Source organism: Vombatus ursinus, unplaced genomic scaffold, assembly GCF_900497805.2.
Source record: "Vombatus ursinus unplaced genomic scaffold, bare-nosed wombat genome assembly UNPS02014813.1, whole genome shotgun sequence".
Classification (NCBI taxonomy): Eukaryota; Metazoa; Chordata; class Mammalia; order Diprotodontia; family Vombatidae; genus Vombatus; species Vombatus ursinus.
The window spans coordinates 6012121-6037476 of record NW_020954591.1 but is presented as its reverse complement, the minus strand read 5'-3'; the positions used below and the strand labels follow the sequence as shown (position 1 = coordinate 6037476).

Genomic DNA, 25356 nt, shown 5'->3' with positions numbered 1-25356 from the left:
ATATGTATATGATGTGTAATATATGAAGGAGTACTATCAACAAAGAAGATCAGGAAAGGCTTTGCCAGGGAAGTAGTCTGTGAGCTGGCCCTTGAAGGAAGATTGCTTTTCCTTATCTCCACTGCATAGAGAGAAAATGAGCTCGTGCCATTACCACTTAGAAAACTTAGGTGTAACATGGAGGAGAATTTCTTGACAAGGGGGACTGTTGAACAAACACTGGAATGGAGAATCAAGACAGAAGGCAGGATCTCCCTCCCTAGGAAGCTTACAGCCAGAATTGAGATTGTGCAGAGTTATCTGAATACAGGGAGCTGAACTAGAAAGCAACCTGATATTGCCAAGGACCCACAAACTGTATTTTTTTTTTTTACAAATTCAATGACAAAACAAGTGAATTCGGTCCCATTCTGCTAATGTGAGCTTCCTGTGAAGCCTTCAGCAAGGACAAAAAGCTGTTCAGTCTTCTTTAGCATTTTGTTCTTGAGATGATGCCCATGCTGCAAACACCTGCAGACTACAAACATATTGCTGCCTTTGGCACATAGTCCTAATTATTTCTGATCAGACTTGGAGCTCACCCAGGTGGTCTCTTGTCACAGTTTACCTTAAGTCCAACAGCACCACCTTGTGGTTCCTGAATGAGTAGCTGACAACACCTCTCAGTGTAGACTGTGACAAAAGGTGGTACTCCAAGATGGGCTGTGGTGAGGGTGCTTTTATTTTCACTGTTGAAAGTAAATGCTGAACCATGAATATCCTTGAAAACCTCATCATTTCAGACCTCAACCTATAATCTTCTATTTTACAATTATAAGATTTTTACCATTCATATTGTGGCTGGAATATGAAAGTACGATTGTTATTAAACAATAACCAAGTCCAGAGATGTTGTCCAAGCAACACCATGACCCTCTAAAGAATCCTCTGATCTTTTTAGCAGACACAGAATTTGCTGATTCATGAAGTCAATATTCAGTTATGATGGCTAGGATTTATACAGCACTTTAAGATTTGGGCAACTAGGTGGCCCAGTTGATAGAGTACATAGCAAGGTTGGGGGTCAGGAAGTTCAAATCTAGACTCAGACACTTATTAGCTGTGTGATCCTGAGCATGTCACTTAACCCTTTTTGCCTCAGTTTCCTTTTCTGTAAAATGAACTGGAGAAGGAAATGACAAACTACTCCAGAATCTTTGCCAAGAAAACCCCAAATCAGGTCACAAAGAGTCAAACAAGACTGAAATGAAAGAACAAAAAAGGTTTGCAAAGCACTTTACCTATGTTGTCTCATTTAATCTTCACAATAATCCTGTGAAATAGGTGCTTTTATTACCCCTGCTTTACAGAGGAGGAAACTAAAATTAAGAGTGATGAAGTGACTTGCCCCGTGGAGCTGGTGTCTGAGGCAGGATTTGAACTCATATCTTACTGACTCCAAGTCCAGCACTCTTATCCATGGCCACCTAAAAGCTCATATTTATTCTTTCCTGAAGTTTTTTGGAAAGCTGAGTCTATTCAGCTTCACAAGTTGCCTGCTATTTGTGGTTATAGGATTTCATAGTTAAATGATCAGAGAATAGAAAGCACTTAATCCAGTCCCTTGGACTTAGTACCTTATCCCCAGCTGTCATCCCCAAATATCCTCCCCTAAAATTCCTTCATGAGAGCTATTGTAAAATAGTCAAATTAAGAATTCTCTAATATTTTGGTTTAATTGTTTGTTATATAGGATGGTTCCTTGGGAGGAGTGAAGAGGAAGGTACTGGGAGAAAAGATACAAGGTACAAGTAAAAATATATCAATGCAAATGTATTATAAAAATATTTCTGAGTTTACTGTATAGCACTACTCAGTCATATCTTTTACTTTACTAATGATGAGAAGAACACTGGAGTAGGGTTTTTTTTGGCCACATCTGTGATTTCATTGATATAGAGAAATCCTGGTGAAGAAATTCCCATTACCAATGCAACGCAACCACCTATTCTAAAAATGAGTTTTAGAGTTGATTGGGGTGCTGAAAGATTAAATGCTTGTCCAGGGCCACATAACCAGATAATATTAAAAGAAAAGATTTTCATTGCCTTGTCCTTGTCTTCTTTCAGTATATCATTTGATTTACAATAATGATGAATTCTATTAATAATATATATTGATGAATTTTGCACCTATTCAAAGAATAGGTGATATCTTAAAGTAGCCAGCACCATGCATCATATTGTTGTATTAGCATTCAATGCTGCTGCTGATTTATACATATATATTATATATATATGCATTTGTATATATACATATATATTTCTTCCCTGTGATATATACGCATATATATATACATACATTCACACACATATATACACACACATATATATATATCTATATATGTCATGGGAAAGAAATATATATATATCCTGGGGAAGAAAGAATTAGCTCATTCTTCGAGGGAATGCATCTTCACAGCCATCCCATAACTTTTCGGGCTCATGGTTGTATAGTCCACACCTGGCAAATTTTTTTTTTCAATTATGTTCTTGGAACCACAAAAAGCCACCAATCTTCAATTCTGCTTAGGATATATATATATATATCCATATAGTAGGCAGTTAGGTAGATGTAGTGGACAGACTTCTGGACCTGAGGGTCAAGGATAGCTGAGTTCAAATCCAGCCTTAGAGACTTGCAATCTGTGTGACCCCAGGAAAGTCACTTCACCTCTGTCTACCTCAGTTTCCTTACCTGGAAAATGGGGATAACAATAACATCTACCTCCCAGGATTGTTGTGAGGATCAAATGATTTAAGTGTTTTGCAAACCTTAAAGTGCTATGTAAATGTTATTATTATTATTTTATATCCATATCCTGGCTGTTCCCATATACAGGTTTAATTCCCAAAGCATGCCTCTTACTTTCCTTTTGACACAAAATCAGCTTCCTTCAAGAAGACCTTTCCTAGTTTACAGGAAACCATTTCACCAGCTCACAAACCTCAATATAGTCAGCTTTTAATTATCCATATGTGGATTATCCACCTTGTGGGTTACCTACAAAAAAATGTGGATGCCAGGTTGGCCACCCATTGTGTTTCTGGACCACCCTGCTTGTTAGCTTGTGTATGCTCAGGGAATGCAAAACAATTTTTTGCATTAACCTCATCAAAACATAATTAGAAAGAGAAAGCTGCTGAAAGTTTTCCTGTAATGTGCTCCAGAGCCAATCCAAAAGGATTTTTGGATTACTTATTATTTAGGTTATCTTTGTCACTGTTTACCTTCATTAACCTAGATAATTGAGTAGATTCTAGTTCCAACTCAGTTTTAGTTTAATATTTCATTAATATATAAATTATATTCACATGTACCATTAATCTGTGTTTCTCTAGTTAATCTTCCTTGGGGAGGTTCTGGATTTAATCCCAACTATGTGTCTAATCTCTAAAATGCTCATTAGGCATTCTGTGACCAACAAATACACATTTATCAACTGTGATAGTTTACTCAGCAGAATCATGGCCTACACTTAATTCTGCAATATAGAATTGTTTTTGTTTATAGAGCTGGGTGCTTCTTAGTCTTTTGCTAATTGCCAAGCTCTAACATTCATCCAGCACTTAACTAGGCTATCTGATTTTGTATTTGTAGGTAGAGAGGCAGAGCTGGGTTTTAAAGTAACTGGTCCAAGATCATTCTGCTTACAAATGTTGCTGTAAGATGTGAACTACTGGGTGCAAGGTTTCCAGTGTGCTACTCGTTCCATTTTTTTACCTCATGTTTAGAACATAGTGACTTTTAGCAATCATTTGCTTGATTTATGTTCGGCTTACCCTTATGCTGACATTTATATCAACGAATAAAAGAGATCATAAAGAGCTCCAAATGTAGAATGCGATCAACTGCTTTATATAGCTAGTAGTTTCCATTTCTGACATTCACAGAAAGATTGTGGCTTGCCTTGACGATAGCTAAAAATCTTAACTGTATGAACCAACATGTGTCTGTTAAAATTCATGGGATTTGCCTGGGAATTTTGATAAAGAAGTTAGCCTCACTTTGTAGACTTGAGCCCAGTAAAGACCAGCAGCCTGGTGTTTTGATGAGATTAAGAGATGATTGCATGTGAACTCAACCATTAAAATGCAAATTCTTTATCTTGGCAGCTACTGCCTCACTTTTGTATTTATATTGTGCTTGGCACATAGTAGGTACATGATAAATATTTACTGATTTATTAAATTGTCTTTTTATACTTTGAAAATGAACTTGTGAGACCAGGTCAGTATGAAAGCCTTAAATTTTCTTTTTGGTTTGTTATTGAACTAAAGAAATAACCCTTATAATGTGCTTTCTAATCCTCAAATCTCCATAATGCATCTGGAACATCAACCTTGTATTTTCTTGATCAATGGTGCAAGAGCATTTCTAATTGGCTTGGCCATGGCTAGGGTTGGATCAGCCCAGAGAATAATCCATTTTCTTAGTAACCTGAGGCAGGAGTTTTTAGAAGATTTGAAGCCACAGAACTTTATACCTATGAATGACAATAACAAAATAACAGAATCTTAGACAAGTAATAAGGTTTTAAACCCTAAGGTCCTTTCTAGTCTAAATTCTATGACCCTATAAAATCATTCAGGGCAAATGGCAACAAAGTAAAAATCTATAGTCAATAGTTGGCACTAAGAGAATAAAAGACATTAATAATACTAATAACATACAAATAGAACCAAAGTGGTAGTTGTGAGGACTAAAAGACAATTTCTTTCATTCCCATTTATGTTGTTCCTTATCCAAATTGTGGTAGACCTAATATAGTCAATCATCTCCCTGATCTGGATCTTGGCTACCCCAGGTAATAATTACACTGTTATAGGGTGAAGATAATAATATACATTTATATAGCACTTGAAAGTTTATAAAACCCTTTCCTCACAACAATCTTAGGATGCAGGTTTAGAGAGAGTGACTTGCCCAGAGTCTATCAGCTAGTACGTGTTAAGGAACAGTACTCAGACACCATTTATTTAGACGAACAAAATATTAGGAAAAAACCTCAATCTTTTCACAAAGATACCTGTGGACATTGTACACATGGTACAGGGAAAAGACTGGAAGAGCAGTAGATTGGAAGTCAGAGCACCTGGGTTCAAATCCCAGCTGTGCTCTTCATTACTGGTGTAGCCTTGTAATGTTAATTGCTATTTTGTGCTACCATATTTAATTCAGCACTTGGCACATGATAGGAGCTTAATAAACACTAATCAGATGACTGTTACCCTTACTCAAATGCTTGTTATCTCCATTTTTTTTTTGTCCACCATGTCATCATTTCCTGTCACTGAAGCAAAAGCAGACTGGGTCGTTAGCAGAAACAATTGAAGCCTTGCTCAGATGACAGTCCCTATGTCAGTCTGAGGCAATTTAAACAATGACAACATCATAGAGGAAAAACTACTTTTCCTGTCTTCCTAGTCCTCTGGGATCTTCATCCAACTTAACAAGTTGTAGAGACCATCAAACATCCACAGAATCTATTGTATGATGATAACTTTTTGCTTGAAGCACAAGTAGGATCGTGAGATTTTTCATTGGCCAAAGTATAGAGCTGAAGGGAGGAGGAAGATGTTGTAGCATTTATAGAGCATAGGTCCTGAGAGCAGAAAAAAAATGACCTGGCCTTCTTCCTATAGTTTTTGTTCTGGATCAAATTATTTTGCATGCTAAGCAAAAGAGGACCTTTGGAATTTCTAACTTTAAATCAGATAGTTTTCTGAGCTAATGATCTGTAATTCAACCCTAGACACTAAAAATAAAAGATTTAATTTTACGGGGGGTTGGGGGGCACTCTGGTGACTATTGTTCAGCATCTCCCTCAGAAATTCGAACTGTATAAAAGTAGAACAGGCTACCTACCTCTCACGTGTAGTAAACTAACTATAGGACTTCAAGCAGAACTCTTTATGGTGCTCCTAGTAGAAGAGATTTCTGATGTGCTATTTGGACTTTGGGGTCCATTAAAACCCTCATATTTTGTGATTATCCTTTCTTGTAATTTAAGTTTAAATTTAACATATTTTTTAAACTAGTTTATGGTCTGCCTGCACAGAGGCAATCGATTCTGAAGTTATTCCAATATTAAAAAAAAAACTGTTACTTAGCACAGTGCCTGCATTTTGATTAATAGATTGTTTTTTATTCTGAATTCAACTTATATAAAATAAATTGAACATTTTCATATGCAAAATAGAATAGAAAAAGAGGATTGTACATAAAACTATGAACCTTTATTATATACAGCTTACTTTTCCTTTTAAGAATATAACAAATTGAACTTGCAACTTTCAAAGTGGTCCTACCTGTCACCGTTTCTTTCTGGTTTTCCTTCTATTCTCCTTTGTGCAGCTAGATGACTGGGACTGCAGTTAAGAAGACATGAGTTCATATGCCCAAAGGGCTATAAAAACATTCATACATACTCTTTGACCTAGCAATACCTACTAGGTATTGAATCTCAAAATAGATAAAAAAAAAAAAAAAAGGAAAAGGACCTATACGTGTCCCAGGTTTATATCCCCAAAGAGATAAAAAACAAAAAGGAAAAGGACCTGTAAGTACAAAAACATTTATAGCAGCTTTCTTCTGGGGATAAAGAATTAGAAGTTGAGGGAATGCCCATCAATTGGGGAATGGCTGAACAAGTTGTGGTATGTGATTATGATGGAATACTATTGTATTCTAAGAAATGATAAACAGGATGCTCCCAGAAAAATCTAGAAAGACTTGCATGAACTGATGCAAAGTGAAATGTACTGTGTACAAAGTAATGGTAATATTGTAATATGATCAGCTGTGAAAGACTTAGCTGTTTTTAGCAATACAATGATCCAAGACAACTCTGAAGGACTTATGATGAAAAATGCTATCCATCGTCAGAGAGAGAATTGTTGGTGTCTGGATACAGATTGAAGCATACTTTTTTTTAAACTTTATTTTTCTTGAGTTTTTTTCTTGTCTACATTTTCTTTCACAATATGACTATTATGCATATGTTTTGCATGATTACACATGTTTTACCTATATGGAATTGCTTGCCTTCTTAATGGGGAAGGGTACTAGGGAGGGAGGAAGGGATAGAATTTGGCACTCAAAATTTTAAAAAACAAATGCTAAAAATTGTTTTTACATGTAACTGGGGAAAAATAAAATACTAAATAAAAGCTTAAAAAAATGAAGACATGAGTTCAGATCCTGACTCAGATGCTTATTAGCTGTGTAACCTTGAGAAAGTCATTTAACCTCAGTTTATGTCAGTTTCCTCAGTTGCAAAATGGAGATAATAATAGCACCTACTGTGAAGTCTTATTGTAAAGTTAAAATGAGATCATATTTGTAAAACATTTAGAACAGTACATGGCATACAGTAGGTGCCATATAAATACTAGCTATTATTAACAATATTTTAAAAAATAGTTGATTAACTTTCTTTTCTTTTCTTAGTGATCCTTTTTACTCAATCTCCCTCCCACAAATTGAAAAAAAAAGAAAAAAAGAAATCCTTGGAACAAATATGCATAGCCAAACAAAACAAATTCCCACAATGGTCATGTTTAAAAGATTTATGTCTCAATCAGTACTTCTTTGTCAAGCGGTGGGTAGCATGATTCATCCTTAGTCCTTTGAAATCATGGTTGGTCATTGTATTGATCAAAATTCTTATGTTTTTCAAGGTTTTTTTTTTTTTAACAATGTTGTTATTGTAGAAATTGTTCTTCTGGTGACTGATAGGTGCTTAAGCACTTTCTTCAGATAGGCCATGAACCAGACCTAACATCAGCTGACAAGACTGGAATGCCAACAAAAAGATATTGAATGTCTGACTACCACTAACTTTGAAAGTTTGATGTTTCCTTTCCTACGTGTGTGAAAGTATGGAATAAGTACAATAGGGCTTAAGCCGATGTGCATAGTAAGCTGGAGTGGGCCAACTACTATTTGGTAGTCAGGAGAAATTCTAGGAAGGAAACCTGAGATGCGATTCTCAGAATCATGGAATCACAACATTTCAGAGCTGGACAGATCCTCAGTAGGCAAGTATTCTAACGTATATGCCAGAAAAGAATCCCCACTAACACACACCAAATAAATGATCATCCAGCTTCTTCTTGAAGACTTCTAGTGAGGGAGAACTCACTACTTCCTGAAGCAAACCATTTCACTTATGGATAATACTAATTATGAGCCAGTCTGTTTGTTTTTCCTGACATCAAGGCTAAATTTGCTTCTTTGAGATTTCCACCTTCATATGGCATGGGTTTTAGGGCCTTCAGTATTCTTGTTGCCCTACTTGGGATATTTTCTACCTTATCAAGGTGTTTCCTAAACTATGATGACCAGAGCTGAACATTGTATTTGAGATGAGGTCTCACCAGGACAGATTAGAGTGGTACTGTCACCTCCTTTATGCTGGACAATATGCCTCTCTTAATTAATCAACATATATTTATTAAGTAAGTACCATATCTTGGGCACTTTGCAAATTGTTGAGGGTACAAACACAAAAAGTGAAAATCTTCTCTGAAGTGAAAGAGCTGACATTCAAGAAGGGAAGCAGCATGTCTATATAAAGATATATGCAAAATAGATACAAAATTATTTAGAAATAAAGTGCCAACATCTGGAGGAATCAGAGGATCTACTTTTCATGTGGAAAGTGGCAAGTGAACTTGAAAGATTGAGGTAAGAAGGGATTGTATTTCAGGAATGGGGGGCAGCTAGGTGGTACAGTAAGTAGATAGAGCGCTGGTCCTGGAGTCAGGAAGACTCACCTCTCTGAGTTCAAATCTGGCCTCTGATACTTACCAGCTATGCAACCCTGGGCAAGTAATTTTAGCCTGTTTGCCTCAGTTTCCTCATCTGTAAAATGAGCTGGAGAAGAAAATGGCAAACCACTCCAGTCTCTTTCCTAAGAAAATCCCCAAATGGGGTGACAAAGAGTTGGACATAACTGAAACGACTGAACAACAGATGGAGAAATGGAATGCTATGTATCAGGAACAACAATAGAGCCAGTTTGACTAGATTACAATGTGAATGGGGGAGAATAATGCACAATAAAGCCAGAAAAGAAGGTTGGGGCCTGGTTGTGAGGGACCTTATACACCAAAAATATGAGTTGACATTTAATCTTGAAAGAAATAGGGAGCCATTGAAATTTATTGAGGAGAGGAGTTATATAGTCAAGTTAGTGCTTTAGGGAAATCAGTTTAACACCTTGCAATGGAAAAATTGGAGAGGTAAGAAGCTTGAATTAGGGACACCAATTAAGAGGATATTGCAATAATACAGAAGAAATGATGAAATCCTAGAATAAAGCGGTGTATCTAATAGAGAAAGGGATATAAACAATTATTGTAAAGGCAAAAATGTCAAGATTTGGCAACTTATTTGATCTGTAGGATAAAAACAGCAAGGGGAAGGGTATTACAAATCTGGGACACTTGAAGAATGGTGGTGCCTTTGACAGAACTAGGTAAGATTTGCCCAGGAGAGAGACATATGTTTTATTTTGGTTCTCCTATTTGTGTTAGAGAGGGAGGGAAAGAGGGGGAGAGGGAGAGAGAGACAGAGACAGAGAGTGAATGAAAGAATGATAGTTGGGGCAATCTGCTTAAGAAGAGGAGATGGGAAGTGAATCAAGCGTACATTTAGATGGATTGGTCTTGGCAAGGAGAAAGCTCCTCATCAAGGACTGTATTAAAGGATGAGATAATGGGAGATGATACCAATGGCTTGTGAGATTAAGAGAAGGAGCAAAGAAGAGAACTCATGGTTAAAAGCCTCTTTAAAAAAATGCATGAGTTGAGGTTTTCAGCTCTGAGCATATGCAAAGGGGGTGGTATGGGAGGTTTAAGGAAAGAAAAGAAGCTTTGGAAAAGCCATTGTGGAGAGTGACAGTGCAATAAGCATTGGTGTACTGAGGTCCCAGTTGATAGTAGGAAAAAAATATATATATATATACACACACATACATATATATTTACGTATGAATATGTATGTATATATTTGTGTGTTTATGTATTTATGTGTGTGTATTGTGTATGCCTATATATATATATATATATGTATATGTATTTGTAATGGATCCAGTTAGCACAGTTGCATAACTTTATCATACTCCCCTATTTAGCAGCGTGTGAGTAGCATTGAGGAGGTAGATGGGGGGGAGTAACCCAGAGTTGTTGTTTGGGAAGGCATGAGCAGTTAAAGGACAAGTGAACAAGGGAATCAAGAGGATAGTATAGAACTAGTTAACTGAAGGATCAAGACTACAAAGAGAGGAAAGTGATGTCATATCAGGAGTGATGGCTTGAGAAAGTAGGGAGAGGTAAGGCAAGAGGGATTGGAGGTAATGGTGTAGAAAAGAATAGGTTTAGGAGAACTAGGGATAGGGATGGATGGAAAGATAGGCAGTTATAATTGAATAAAGGAACATCTGAGGTCTTGATCATTGAAGTGGACCACTTCTGGGTGATGTCTAGGTTAAGGGTGTGACCATCCTTCTGTGTAGCCGAGGGTGCAAAGTATTCACTGTCACCCCCACACATGAGGAGCAACACCAGAAGCAGAGGCATCTTCAACGGTGAAGAACAACAATGTGTATCTGTGAGGGTGACTGTACAGTTAGGAGTCTGTCTTTCATGGGTGGTTTATGCAAATCAGTCTCATCACTTCATAAATGTCCCTTATCCATACATCTACTGCTATTTAAATGAAAGTATTACTTATAATAGTGTAATTCATCTAATCACTTAAATTTTATATTCCTGACACTTCTAAGTACTTTAAAATCTCATTTGTGGCCAATTAAAGTGCACTTTAATATTTCTAAATTACATATTCTATTAAAAAGCACTTTAATCTAAATGTAGTGGTATGTAATGAAATATTCTGTGCACACATTAGATTCAAAGCTATCAAAAATTACTGTGGTTATTTTATAAATTGAGCCTAAATTTTATGCCAGTGTACACTAACCAGTAACTTAAACCACCAAAAGATTCAGCAATGGTGGGATCTTAGAAAATTATACCCAGTTTGTGTCTTCATCACTTAAAAAGACACAAAACTTTGAAAGCCTAGAGAGGTTTCATAGGACAGATGATGAAAGCAGCAGAAATTTGGGCCTATGCAAAAAGAAGTTACAATTATTTAGTGAGGTGAAGGGATGATCAAACAGTGCACAAGCATTGGCTATAATCCAAGATTTTATTCAAGTGCTCCTGCCTCATTACTTCGTGTTAGCTAAAGACTCATATGTAATGCTAGGGAAACTATTCAAGGAAGTGGAAGGAGTCTTTTTCATATGAGCTCTGGCTCCTGGGTTCAGAAGACCTTGGTTCCCATTCTGGTTCTGCCACTTACTAACAGTGTTACCTTGGGCAAATCACTTCATTTCTGGACCTTAGTTTCCTCACCTTTAAAATAAGAGGGTTGAACCAGAAGACCTTTAAGGTCCCTTACAGCTGTAAATCTATGATCTTGTACTTAGAAAGGACAATCCAGAAGAAATCAGGTCAGCAATTTATTCTGATGCCAAAGATTTCATGTGGCTGAAGTCTTTGTAGGAAGTGAAAGAATTGGCAAAAACATACCTTCCTTCCCTACCTCAAAATATCCCTGGCTGCCTATCCTAAGACTCTGTTACACACATATAAAACCTATCCCTTGTGAGAGTAATAGGATAATAGATTTAGAGAAGAAAGGGAGGTCAGAGGCTGTTCATTCCAACTCCCTCCTTTTACAGATGAGGAAACTGAAGGTCAGGGAGATTAGGAGACTTGTTTGAGGTCGGAAAGGAGCAAAATGTCAGAAGCAGGGTTTGAACAGCAGTCCTTGGACTCTTGTGGTGCTCTTTCCACAATGTCCATGTGGTCAACAAGCTGTCATGTATAAGCTATCATGAGTGTGTAGACTTTGACAAAACAGAACGTATAAAGGTAAAAGTAATTAACAGTAGCTGATAATACTTTGAATTTGCATCTTTTCTTAGGGTTGTCAATCACTCAGTCATTCATTTAATGAATTTATTTATTGATCAACTACTATATATATATATTATATATATATATATAGAGAGAGAGAGACGAAGAGAGACATACAAATGTATACACATACATAGTGCTGTGCTAGGCATTGTGGGAGCTGAAGACAAGGGACTTCAAGAGGGAGGTGGTCACCAGTGCTAAATTCTCCATAAAGGTCAAGGTGAGTTGGGCAAGCCAGATTGCATTAAGGAATGAGTAGGTACTGAGGAAATGGAGGTTAATGTAGACTTCAGTAATCCTGTTCAGTAACCACTTTACCTTTGAGACCATTCTCCTAGGAAACAAGTACACAGGTAGAGGAGAGATTACCTGGTCACATGGATATTAGGATGACAAACAGTGGTAATATAAGGGAAAAAAGACCAGATAGACACTTCTGAGCAATAGTACTATAAAACCCCCTTTCACTGAGTAGATATAGTCAACGTTGCTCTGGAGACCTGACTTACCAGTCAAAGTAGGAATTGATAAATTGAGTCCAGAACCTCTGTGATATATTTTTATACGGAAATTTTATGTTTGTTGGTATTTTTCAAATCTAGAACATCAAAAAATAAAATAGAAAAAAAACCTTATGGTGAGAGCAAGAGAAGAGTTGAGCTGCTTTATCTTTTGTCCATTGTTCGTCACTCCATTCATCCTGAACAGCAAACCTATCCCTTTTTTGATCCGCCTCTTTTTTCCATCTTATCAATGGATAAAATGATATCCAAATAGATTAACTGGCTTGCCTAAAGTCAGAAATTAATCTGGATAGAAAGTGGCATACACAGAGTTACTTACAATACAGGATAATGTAATGGGTCACATTCTACTCTTTCAACAAGACACTTTGTGGGTTATTCATTGTTGAAGTTCATGCACACATGAGAGGAAATTTGCATCAGGAAATTTGCATTCTTTTTGGAATGTTGTGGGCGGGTTGGTCACAATTGGTGGGTCAAAACTTCAAACTTCGATAATACAAAAAATTCTGCCTACTCAACACTGCCTCAACACTGCCTACTCAATTATTCTCCCTATCATCAGTGTATGGCTGCCTATCAGCAACTTGTTTTCTTTGATGTAAAGATACTTATTCAATTTAACAAACATTTGTTGAGCACATATGAAATGCACTGTTAGGAGGTGGGTCACTTTGGTTAGGTGCCTCCATAAATGAATGTTGCCCATTTTCTCTCAGGCTCTCATTCCTATCCAGTTCAGCCTTTCTCCCTCTGCATGCTCATTCCTTAAATAAAACCCTGCTAAATTTTTTAATTTCATCAAACAGCTCCCCATATATCCTCAAATTCATGTGTCCTCTTTCCCTTGACTGAAAATCTGGCTTTTTCCATACTATTTTCCCAGATTGAAGTTCACCTTCTGAAGCCTACTCTTTTTTTCCAAGGGATAAGTGTCCTTTAATCCTCCTGGGCATACTTCATATTCCATAATACCACTTCCAGACTATTATTCTACTGCCACTACTCTACAATCTCCCTTTTGAAACTCAGACCATTTGTAAATATCACCCACTCCCAATTCTCATCACAACTATCTGTGGTTCTCTGAAATGCTCTTCTACCTTCTTTAATAATATTAGTTCAATTTTTTCCTCTCTTTTCCAGTTTCATTATCAATAATCTCAATATCTATACTGATGCCATACAACACTCTCATTTCATGATTTCTCAATGTCTCCAGCTTCCATTATCTTTATTTCTATTTACGCCGATCCTGAACATAGCCACATCTTGTGTCTTGTCATCATATATATAGAACTGCTATACTTCCATTGTTTAGAAATTAGACCTTCCCTTCTCTGGCCACAACTTCACCTTCCACTTCTCTCACTTCTTTGTTGCTTTTGTGACAAATGAGTAACTGTCCTTTCTGATCCCCTTCTACTCTTCTGTGTCACTCAGAGGTGTGAAAATAATGATGCTGCATTAGTCCAGCTCACCCTGATTTATTTTCTGTGGCTTTAGCTCTTGGAGAAGTCTACAAATACTCACACTCACACGCATATAGACACACACACATATATATGTAGACATAGTCACATACTTTTGATTGGATACAAATGTGATGCAGTTATACATTCTTATACAATTTTCATTAATTTCTAATAAGTGCTTACATTAGTTCTTCTCATTCGCTTATACAACATAATAAATTCTGCTTACTGTAGCAATCCCTGCTAATGCCTACCCAGGGGTCCCCTTTGCTCTTTGCTCCATCCATCTGCTATGCATTTTAATGAATTGTTTAGCTTCCAATTCTTTTCTCAACTTCTTCTTCCCCAAAAGGGGAAATATGATCTCTATGTCTGGTACAAATTTAGCCTCTTCAGTCTGGGACCCTTTGTTATTTCCCTTCTCAAACATCTTTAGATCTGTTACCTGTCCTACTCTTCTTTTCAATTAGTAACTCTATATGCGACTCATTCTTAAGCTAGACCCACAACATATTCCAATGTTCTTGACATCGAGTCTGTCCTTCACATTCATAGTTGCCTTCCCTATTTTTGTAAACGAAACCACCATTCTTCCATTTCACTTACTAGACCTCAGAGTCATTGTGAACATTCTCAATCTCTCTCACATCTAACATGTCTATTAACTCCTACTCCATTTTTATGGTCCATCAACCTTCTTAACAGAACCACAGAATCTCCAAGTTGAACAGGAACCAGGGGTCAACTACCCCAACTTCATCTGTTTCCTCTCCCGACCACTAAAGCCAGCTATTCAGCACAGTTTTTACTCCCTGCCAGATGCAGCCTAGCATAGTGGTAACACTGCTAGATCTGGAGTTAGGAAAGCAACAATTCATATTCTGCCCCTGACCAATGCTAATTGCAAGACCATGGGAAAGTCACTTAATAGCTTTGAACCTTGCTTTCCTTATTTGTAAAATGAGAAGGTTGAACTAGATGGCTGCTAAAATCCCTTACAGCTCAAAACCTATTATCATATGATTTCTTATCCATACACTGTGCATTTGTTCATATTCTGCTCTGGGCCAGCTCTGCAATCATCTCTTTCCATTTCCATTCTCAGGCAGAGGAACATCTGAACTGGGGTGGGAAACCTGTGGCCCTCTACGTCCTCAAGTGCAGCCTCAGTTTGGATTCAGTCAAAGGGCGGCACTTGAGGACCTAGAGGGCCACATGTGGCCTCGAGGCTGCAGGTTCCCCACCCCTGAAACCATGCTGACTAATTCACAACAAGCTCATGCTCTCTCACATTAATCGGGTCCACCTATCCACAGCAGGCTCTTTATTACCCACTTTTGTTGTTCTATTCTCTGTTCTCAAATCCTCAGTCTCCTATCTCTCTTGCCTCAGTTTTAGCAGATAACCTAACTTTGTATTTTACTGATAAGAGCAAGACCATCTAGTTTGACCTTGTTCATCTTTCCTCTCTCTACCTTAAAACTCCTATGACACCAGTACTCTCTTTTCCTACTTCAAAACTTCTCTTCTTTTTCTATTTTGTCTCAGAGAAGGAAGTGGCCCTATTAATTCCTAAGGGTAGTTTTTCCTTTTTTAACCTGTGCTGTTGATTTTGTCTCCCTCTTTCTTTCACCAGTCCTCTTCTTCCCCCACTGTATACATAATCACCTTCTCTCCACTGGTTAGATACAGTCTTCAATTTCTGTGGGGGTAATGTTTCTAAAAATTGCGTGAAAGTCAAACCTGTGGGATACATTGATACATTGAACCTATGGGAAATAGGGGCTTAGGTTCCTGTGACCACCAAAAATTTTCTATAGTGATTGCTGAAAATATACTTTTCTGAATATAAATCTTAACAAAACATTAATTCTGATAATATGCACTTTTCCTAACATAGTAGCCATGACATAACCCATATTACACAAAATACAAAATATTTTTTCTAGCTGGTAATTCCCTAGAATTTGGTGACCTTTTGTTTTAACATCTCAACTAAAAAAAAAAAAACATTGATTTTAGACAGTAATCACTTCATAACACATTAAATCTACATCACCATAAATACTGTATAAAAAATAAAATTCTTAAATGTAAAACATTTTTTAACCTGAATCTTAACCTTCCACTGTGTCAGCGGCAGTGTGAGGACATTGTACTATATACTATACTGCTATAAACCTCTCTACCTTGGCCACTCTTTGAAAACCAAGGGAGAGACTGCTGGGACTTTAATCACCATCGGCAGAAGACGCTGAATCCACAAACTTGCTCGCATCATGTCTTTGTTTTTTTTCTCCACTGCACATAGCCTCAAATACGTGTGGTTGCCAACATGAAGTCCTGAAAGCTAAATGGTGGAAAGTTGAGGATTGACTGTAATAGCAATAGCTAGTGTTTATTTAGCACTTTTAAGGTTTGCAAATCACTTTACAAATATTAACTCATTTTATTCTCCCTATAACTGTAGGAGGGGTAGCTACGTGGCACAGTAGTTAGAGTGCTGGGCCTGGAGTCAAAATGACCTGAGTTCAAATCCAGCCTTAGCTGCTGGACCCTGATTAAGTCATTTAACCCTGTTTGCCCCAGTATCCTCATCTGTAAAATGAGTTTGAGAAGGAAATGGCAAGCCACTCCAGTATCTCTGCCAAGAAAACCTCAAATGGGGTCACGAAGAGTCAGACTGAAATGACTAAACAACAACAAACAACATAACTCTGGGAAGTAGATGGTGCTTTTATCAATCCCATTTTACAGATGAGAAAATTGAAACACATAGAGGTTAAGTGATTTGCCCAGGGTCACATAGCTAATGTCTGAAGCCAAATTTGAACTCATGTCTTCCTGACTCCAGGCCCAGTACTCTGTGCACTATGGCACTACCTAGCTGGTTCCTTTGCCTCTGTTACAAACATGTTAAAATCTCTTTTCTCCTAAAAACAAAAACTTTCCCTCAACCCTGCTACTATATTGAATCATCATCATCTCCTTACTATCTGGACTGACTCTTTCTCCCCACACCCTGAAATTTGCAGCGTTTCTTTTTCCCTTCACTAGAAAGCCACCAAAGAAGTGGGATTTACTCTGTTCATTAGAGTCATTTACATGTAAACTCAGTTCCAGCCCAGCAGCTAATTAAAAAGCTTTTCATCACCACACAGTAAGCTGACAGGAAAGAGTTAGGATGCATGAGCATTTGCTGAATCTAAGAGGGTCCTTCTATTATGTACTTCCAGAAGCAGACTCATCATGCCTTCGTGTGGATATACTACATGCATATCTGTTTCTGCTCCAGAAAGACCACATTGTGCATGTTCTAGGGACTGGTGGGTCCTAATTGACCAGTTCTGTTATTACACAAAGAAGAATAGAAAAAGAGGAGTGTATCTGAAACTTTTGATCTCACTCTGTATAACATGTTTTTGAAAAGACATATATTCAATTTACCACATTAGTTCCAAAGCTGTCTCACTTTGTTTATGTCACTCTTTGAAGTTCCTTTTGACTTCTGTAATTTTCTTTCATTCTTCATTGATCATTTTTTATTTCTTCCTCATCTTTCGTATTATATATTTACATATTTACTTATTTGTTACATATTTATGACATATATCTATATTATAAATCATATTTCTATATATGACATTATTGTCACTATTTCCAATCTCTGCTCCAAACAGAAACTCTCCCTTGTAACAAGTTAACAAAGTCAAGCAAAACAAATGTACACATTGGAAATGTCTAAAAATGTGCATTTTTTATTCTATCCCCCTTCCTGTGGTGGGGAGGAAATCCTTGTAACAAATATGCATAGTCAAGCAAATTAAATTCCTACATCGGTCAGGTCCAAAAATATATGTCTTATTCTGGATGCTGAGTCCATCACTTCTCTGTCAAGAAGTGGAAAGTAAGATTCATCATAGGTATTCCAGAGTTACAGTTGATCATTGAATTGATCAGAGTTTTTTCAAAGTTGTTTTTCTTAAAATGTTATAGTCACTGGGGGCAGCTTGGTGGCACAGCAGATAGAGCATTGGCCCTGGAGTTAGGAGGACCTGAGTTCAAATCTGACTTCAGACACTTAACATTTATTAGCTGTGTGACCCTGGGAAACTCACTTAACCCCATTGCCTAACCAAAAAAAATGTTATAGTCACTGTATAAATTGTTCTCTTGGTTCTGCTTACTCCATTCCATATCACTTTATATGTCTTCAAAGGTTCTCAGAATGTGTTCCTTTATCATTTCTTATAGCACAATAATATTCCCCAGTCGATAAATATTCCTTAGTTTCCATTTCTTTGCTACAACAAGAAGTGCTACTATTGATATATTTGTGCAGATGGGTTATTTCCCTCTTTATTTTATCTTTTTCAGGCATATACTTTATACTATACTATAAAATGTAGTAGCATTTGGGATCAAAAGGTATACACAATTAGGAACTTTTTGAGAATAGTTTCATATTGCTTTTCAGATTGGTTGGACCATTTCACAGCATCATCCAAAGTACAATAATGTGATTCTTTCCCTACAACCCTCTCTCTCTCTCATTTGTCATTTTCCTTTTTTGATATCTTTGGCAATCTGATGGATATGAGGTGGAACCACAGATTTGTTTTTATTTGTATTTCTGATATGATTAGTGATTTAGGCTTTTATTTTTTTACATATGGTTGGTGACAGTTTATTTTGCTTTCTTTTGACAACTACTTGTTTACATTCTTTGACCATTTATATTTTGAGGTTATGGCTTTTGTTCTTACATATTTGAATCAGCTCTCTCTATATTTTGGATATCATACTTTTAACAGAGAAACTTGAAACAAGAATTTTTGCCAGTTATATATTAACCTTCTAATTTAAGATATATTTAATCTGTGCAAAAATACTTTGATTTTATGTAATCAAAAATATCCCTATCTCTATTGCAAAGATTGCATCTTTATTTTTGTTTTGTTTTGATCAAGAACTCTTCCTCTATAGTTTCAAAAATTACCTTTCTTTGTTTCTTTAATTTATAATGTAATGTTTTACATCTAGGTCATGTATCCATTTGGATTTTGTTGTTCTGTATGATGTGAAATGTTGGTACAAACTTTTTTTTTTACCATATTGCTTTCTAGTTTTCTCAACATTTTATTATTATTATTATTTGCTGTCCTTACCCCAATAGATGAAGTCTTTAAGTTTACTGAACACTATGCTACTCTGATTTTTTCTGGATCTTATATTATTAATCTGTTCCATTGATCAACTTTTCTATTTTTAACAAGCAATACATAGTTTTGATCATTACTGCCCTGAAGGATAGTTTCAGATCTGAAATAGCTTGGCCCAATTCCATTCCACTTTTTCATTATTTCTCTTGAAACTTTTGATCTCTTGTTCTTCCAGATGTGTTTTGTTATTATTTTATCTAGTTTTGTATAGTAATAATCTGATAGTTGAATTGGTATGGCACTGAATAAGTAAATTAAGTTAGGTAGTATTGTCAGTTTTTGTTTTATTTTCATAGTCCCAATCACAAGTATCTCTTATTTGGAGAACATATAGAGTGTTTCAAAATTGTATTCACTTAGTAGATGATCTTCTAGCTATTTAATACATTTGGTAATCATTTTGAATGAAACTTCCAATCTAGTCTTGCCAGAATTTTTTTTTTAGTAAGACAGGCGATTTATTTTACATTCTACTGCCTTGATGGTTATTACTTTTATTAACTTTTAGTGAATCTCTAGGGTTCTGTAGATTGATTATATCATCCACAAAAAGCAATACTTTTTACCACTCTTGGCCTAGGCTAATTCCTTTGGTTTCTTTTTCTTGTTTTAGAATTATTTATAATTATTTTCTTGTTTGTAGAATTATGTCAGATGCTAGTGGTGACCATTTACATCCTTGTTTTATCCTTGAATTCATTAGTAAAATCTATAGAATGTTTCCATTATAACATTCTATAGATTTTCCTAATGAATTCATTATAGATAAGGCTAGCTCTTAATTTTTTATGACTTTTATTTATCATATTAAGGAAATGCTCTTTTATTCCTATGCTTTTTAAGGTTTTTTTTTTAAATGAAAATTAGTGGTGTTTTTTAAAATAATTTTTTCAGCATCTATTAAGATAACAATGAGATTTTTATTGTTTTGTTATTAATAATCAGTCAATAAATAAATATTTATTAAGTGTCTACTATGTGCCAGGCACTATGCTAAGTGCTGGGGATATAAAAGAGGCAAAAGACAGTCTCTGTCCTTAAGGTCCTCAAAATATTACATGGTGTATTGTGTCTACTTTCTAATTTCGAACTAACTCTGCATTCTTGGTATAAATCACACCTGCTCATAGTGTATAATATTTAATTCAATATTTTTATGTCACTAATCAGTAAGGATATTGGTTTATAGTTTTCTTCTTCTGATTTGTCACTTCTTGGTTTAAGTATGAAGACCATATTTGTATAATACAAGGACATTTGTTGTTCATATAGGATTTTTAAAAATCTATATAGTATTAGAATTAATTGTTATTTGAATGTTTATTAAAAATCACATGCAAATCCTTCTGTTCTGAGATTCTTTCTTTGGGAATTCATTTGTGGCTTGCTCATTTTGTTTCCTTGAATATAAATTACTTAAATTCCATATTTTCCTGTTAATCTAGTTGTTTTACATTTTAAAAAAATATTCACCTATTTAATTTAATGATCAATTTTATGGACATATAATTAGGCAAATTAGTTTCTAATAATTTTCTTTATTTCTTCTTCATTTTGCATGAATTTATTTTTCAATTTTATGTTAGCAATTTGGTTTTCCCCTATCTTCTTAAAAATCACGTTGGCTAATAATTTATTTAATTAGTTTTTTAGAAATGAAACCAGTTTCTCATTTTGTTGGTCAATTCAATAAATGTTTTGCTTTCATTTTTGTTATATTCTTAATTGTTAGGATTTCTATTATTGTGTTTACTTGGGTTTTTTGATTTGTTGCTTTTGTAGTTTTCTTTTTTCCCTTTATTGCATTCTCTCTTTTGTTGAGGCAATAGCTCCATTTTATTTTCAAATTCAGTTTCAAATTCATCAATTCATGAATTTCCCCTAAGGAGTGGCTTGATTGTATCCCCAAAGTTTTTTTTTTTGTTTGTTTGTTTGGTTTTTTTTTTTGGTCTCATTGTCACTTTCTTTGATGATGTCACACACACACACACACACAGACAGTCTCACTGCTTCTAATTAGCAGGTTATGGATATTTAGGAAGGACACTAACGTCCTTTTGGAACCCCATTTGTACTCTGAGAATCTGTTGCCATAAGAGGTGGTATGTTAGGATTAAGAGGAGCTAGACCTTCAGCATATGCTCCCATAAGCTATGAGCTATCCTGGGCCTTTCTTACCTGCCTGGAAGGTTGTCTTTATTTCATTCAGGCTTTTCCTTTCAGCAAATATTTGATGATAAACTGATCTGCCTGGCTACAAAGTGATAATCTTCCTAAAGTCTTCTTCTTCCTTGCTTTGACTTAATTATTCCTTCTACCCATCAGTGTGGCAGTTTTAATCAGTGTGAGCAGATCTCTGTTTACTGCTGTTTGACTTCTCTAAATTTCTTTCTGGAAATTGCTTCAAAAGCGATTTTAAAAGTTGCCAGCAAATGACAAACATTAAAAATCCCTGCATGAAACAGAAACATAGAAAATATTCTGAGGGTAATCTAATTGCTAATTTCCTGTCAACAATATAAAACAGGCACTTGCCAAAACCTACATGAGAAAAACTGTGAACGGCAGTCAGGGTCCAGGCAAACTTTTTCTGCAATTTGTTTGCACCTGACAGATTCTTTTCTACATCTTCACCAGGAGGTATAAGTGATGTGTGATTTCCAGCTGTCAGTGTCTTTTGTATTTTAATTAACACATCCTCTAAGACTGATAGATATGAAGGAAAACCCTTGGTAACAGAAAACTCCAGGGAATGGAAATGGATGACTGAGAGTGCTGAGGGGGAAGGAGTGTAAATTTATGGAGGGTCTAGAAATGAAAATAAAATCAGCAAAGTTAGTACTGTTAGGTGCAGGTAGTGTGGAATAGATAGCGAGTTGGCTTCAGCATCAGATAAACATGGGTCAAAGTCTAACCTCTGACACACACTGGCTGCGTGACCTGAGCAAGTGACAATGCTGGAAGCAATTATGACTATAAATTCCAGAAAAGTCAATCTGCATGGGTTAAAGGAGTTTCCTTGTGTAGAGCTCCCTGTACCAATGAAATAACAGATATATAGAAGGAAGGAAGGAATGAATGAAGGAAGGAATGAAGGAAGGAAAGAAAGAAAAGGAGAAAAAGAGAGAGAGAGAAAAGGAGAAAGAAGGAAAGAAGAGAGAAAGAAAGGAAGGAAGAAAGGAAGGAAGGAAGAAGAGTGAAGAAAGGAAGAAGGGAAAGAGGGAGGAAGGAAAGAGAGGGAGAAAAGGAAGGAAGGAAGAAAGAAAGAAAAAGAAAGAAAATTAAAATGGACAGGCAAGAGAAGGGGAAATAATGAAAAAATTAATAATAACAGAAACCATCTTATTTTGATTCATTTTTACAATGTTGTCCATTGACTATATTTTGACCACCCATGATGTGAAGTCACCACAAGGAGTTTTTTTTTTTCTAAAGAGATGGAAATCATGAAGTAATCTGCCTTATAATGCAAGATTGTTCCCCAAAGTACACTATGAAGTGCCTTGTCCTGTCCAGATTTGTATGACTCAGCTGATGGGGCTTCCACTACTTCCTCTGGGAGATAATTTACAGCATAATAGTTTAACTGTTAGGAATTTCCCCCTAAAGGTCAGCCAAATTTTCTCCTTGATCTTTTGAATCCTTGGGATTCTAGAAATGCTCTCCCAGACCACCCAAAGAAACTCCACGCCCTCCCTGTGCCCTTGTGATATTAGCATTTCCATTCTTCTAGCTTCATGAATGATGCTCTGCTCTATGCCTTGTATTTTCTAACCCATCTTCTGTGGGTTTATGGGGCAATTAAAGAGATAGGGAAGTATTTTCCTATTATATAGACTAGAATGGAGCTCTTCATGGCTTTGACACTCATGAACCCCTGGGGGAAGAGAGGGTAACTGACTGTGGCATGTCTTAAGCTGGACCTTCTTTCCAATTGGGCATCTATAGCTAAAACCTCAATGGCATTATGCATGAGGTTACTGCTTTTATATGGAGACTTTAGTTATTTGATTTCAGCTTTGAGGAAGAATGTCATTAAACTGATAACTTAAAGGCAAATCTAATTCAGAACCAGGTTGGGTCCCACATGTTAGCAGAGGCTGCTGAAACAAAGGTTTTCTACCTTTATGGAGGTATGGCCATTCTCAGTTATTTTTCACACTTACTTTTGTACTCCAAGTGTTGAGTTGGAGTCCAGAGCTAATGGAAATTTAGATAAGAGAAAACACCTGGATAATATTCTTTATTCTTTCTAGGACTTAAAGATGCTTTGTGGAGCCCTGGACCTTCATGGAACTCAGTTTAAAAACACTATTTTAGAGCAGTGGTATCCTTAATGGGGCTCTGGGATGAGGCCAAGGGAACTGTGGAACTGGCCCAAGGGGTGTATGATGAATCACATTCCACCTTCCTCACCCCATCCCCTACCTCTTTCAACATTCCCATACTCCAGCCCCTCCCACTGATCTCCCAAGTGACTACCTTAGAAATAGGCCCTCTTGGAAGCAATAACCTAATTCAACCTAGTCATCTACAGCAGCTGTGTAAGCAAAGTCCATACCTCCCTCCTCCAGCATCCCCCTGTCTGTCCCTCCATCACCATAGCATCCAGATTTATGCTCCTGGGCAATACTAGTAACTCCCTCCTGCTCCCCATGCCTTACACATACACAGTCCCTTTTCTTTGTGAGTAGCACAAAATGAAGATGTACAGTTGGCTTCCAATTATATTACCTTTCCAAGATAACTCACTCCTTTCACAAACTTCCCTTTTCCTGCTGAAAGCACCACCATCCTTCCATTCACATAGGTTTTTCAACCTAAGGGTTATCGTTGACTCCTCACTTCCCTCATTCCAAATGTCCAATTAGTTGTCAAATATTGCTATCTGTACTTCCACAACACCTCTCACATACCTCTCTCTCACTATCCATATGGCCTGGTTCAGGCCCTCATCACCTCTGTCCTGGGCTATTGAATAGCATCTGGATCGATCTCCGGACCTCAAGCTTCTCCCCCTCTCTAATCCCTTCTCTACACAAAAGCCAAAGCGATTTTCTTAAAGTCTAGGTCTGACCATATCATTCCCTTACTCAGTAAACACCAGTGGCTCCTTATTAATTCTGGAATCAAATAACATTTTGTTTTTATCACAGTCTTTTAAAATGTCTATTTTAGTCTAAGTTTTATAATGTACATAATTACTAATCTATAGTGATATAGCTTCCAGGAATTGAAGGTAATAATCCCCACTGAACTCTGCTTTTCATTAGACTTTATTTGGAGTATTATGTTCAGTTCCCAGCATCACAGTTTAAGTAGGATATTGATAAACTACTAAGTATCCAGAGGAAGGCACCCAGCATGGTGAAGGACCCTGGGTAATATTCTGAGATATTCCTTTTCTACTTTCTATGTGATCTCAGGCAAGGTAATAAACCTTTGCAGTGTGCCTCAGTATCCTAATCTGTTAAGTGGTGATGATAATCCTATGTGCTCTATATCTCAGTACCTAAAAATACTTCAAAAACTAGGGAGGCTCACAAATATAGGATTTGTTATTTCAATGCTTCAAAAAAGGTATAACTTCATCATTGTGAGAAGTCCCTCCACCAATGTTGATTGCAACCCCTCTGTACTTTAGTAAAGATTTTCACATATGAAGGAAGATGCTATCTGCATCCAGAGAAAGAACAGATAAATAACAGCATGTATAGAAGAATTTTACATATATACATACACACACACACACACACACACACACATAGGTATATACATATATACCTATTTGTGTCTAATAGTGGCCATTGGGAGGAGGGGAGGAGGAAGAAAAAAAAGAAAAAAGGGAAAGAAATTTACATGATAACTTTGTTGTATATTTAAAAGGAATAGCAAGTTATATATGGTAGATTTGCAATTTAGCGTACAATTACCTTTTTTATTATACTATGTTATGGAAATGCTTGTTTTATTCCACAAATAAAAATATTTTCATAAATTGCTATAGTCAATAAAAAATTTATTAAGCTCCTATTATGTGCCAGGCACTATTCTAAGCACCGGGAATAAAAAATAAAGACCAAAGACAGTCTCTGCT

At 36.4% G+C, this 25356-nt stretch overlaps 1 long non-coding RNA gene across 2 annotated transcripts in view; it reads left to right on the top strand.

Annotated features, from left to right (window-relative positions):
* The window catches only part of LOC114054450, a 145112-nt gene that overhangs the window by 46901 nt on the left and 72855 nt on the right, over nt 1–25356 (top strand). For both annotated transcript variants that reach the window (XR_003570482.1, XR_003570483.1), the window contains exon 2: nt 1733–1784. This is a non-coding gene — a long non-coding RNA (uncharacterized LOC114054450). The remainder of the gene's footprint in view (nt 1–1732; nt 1785–25356) is intronic.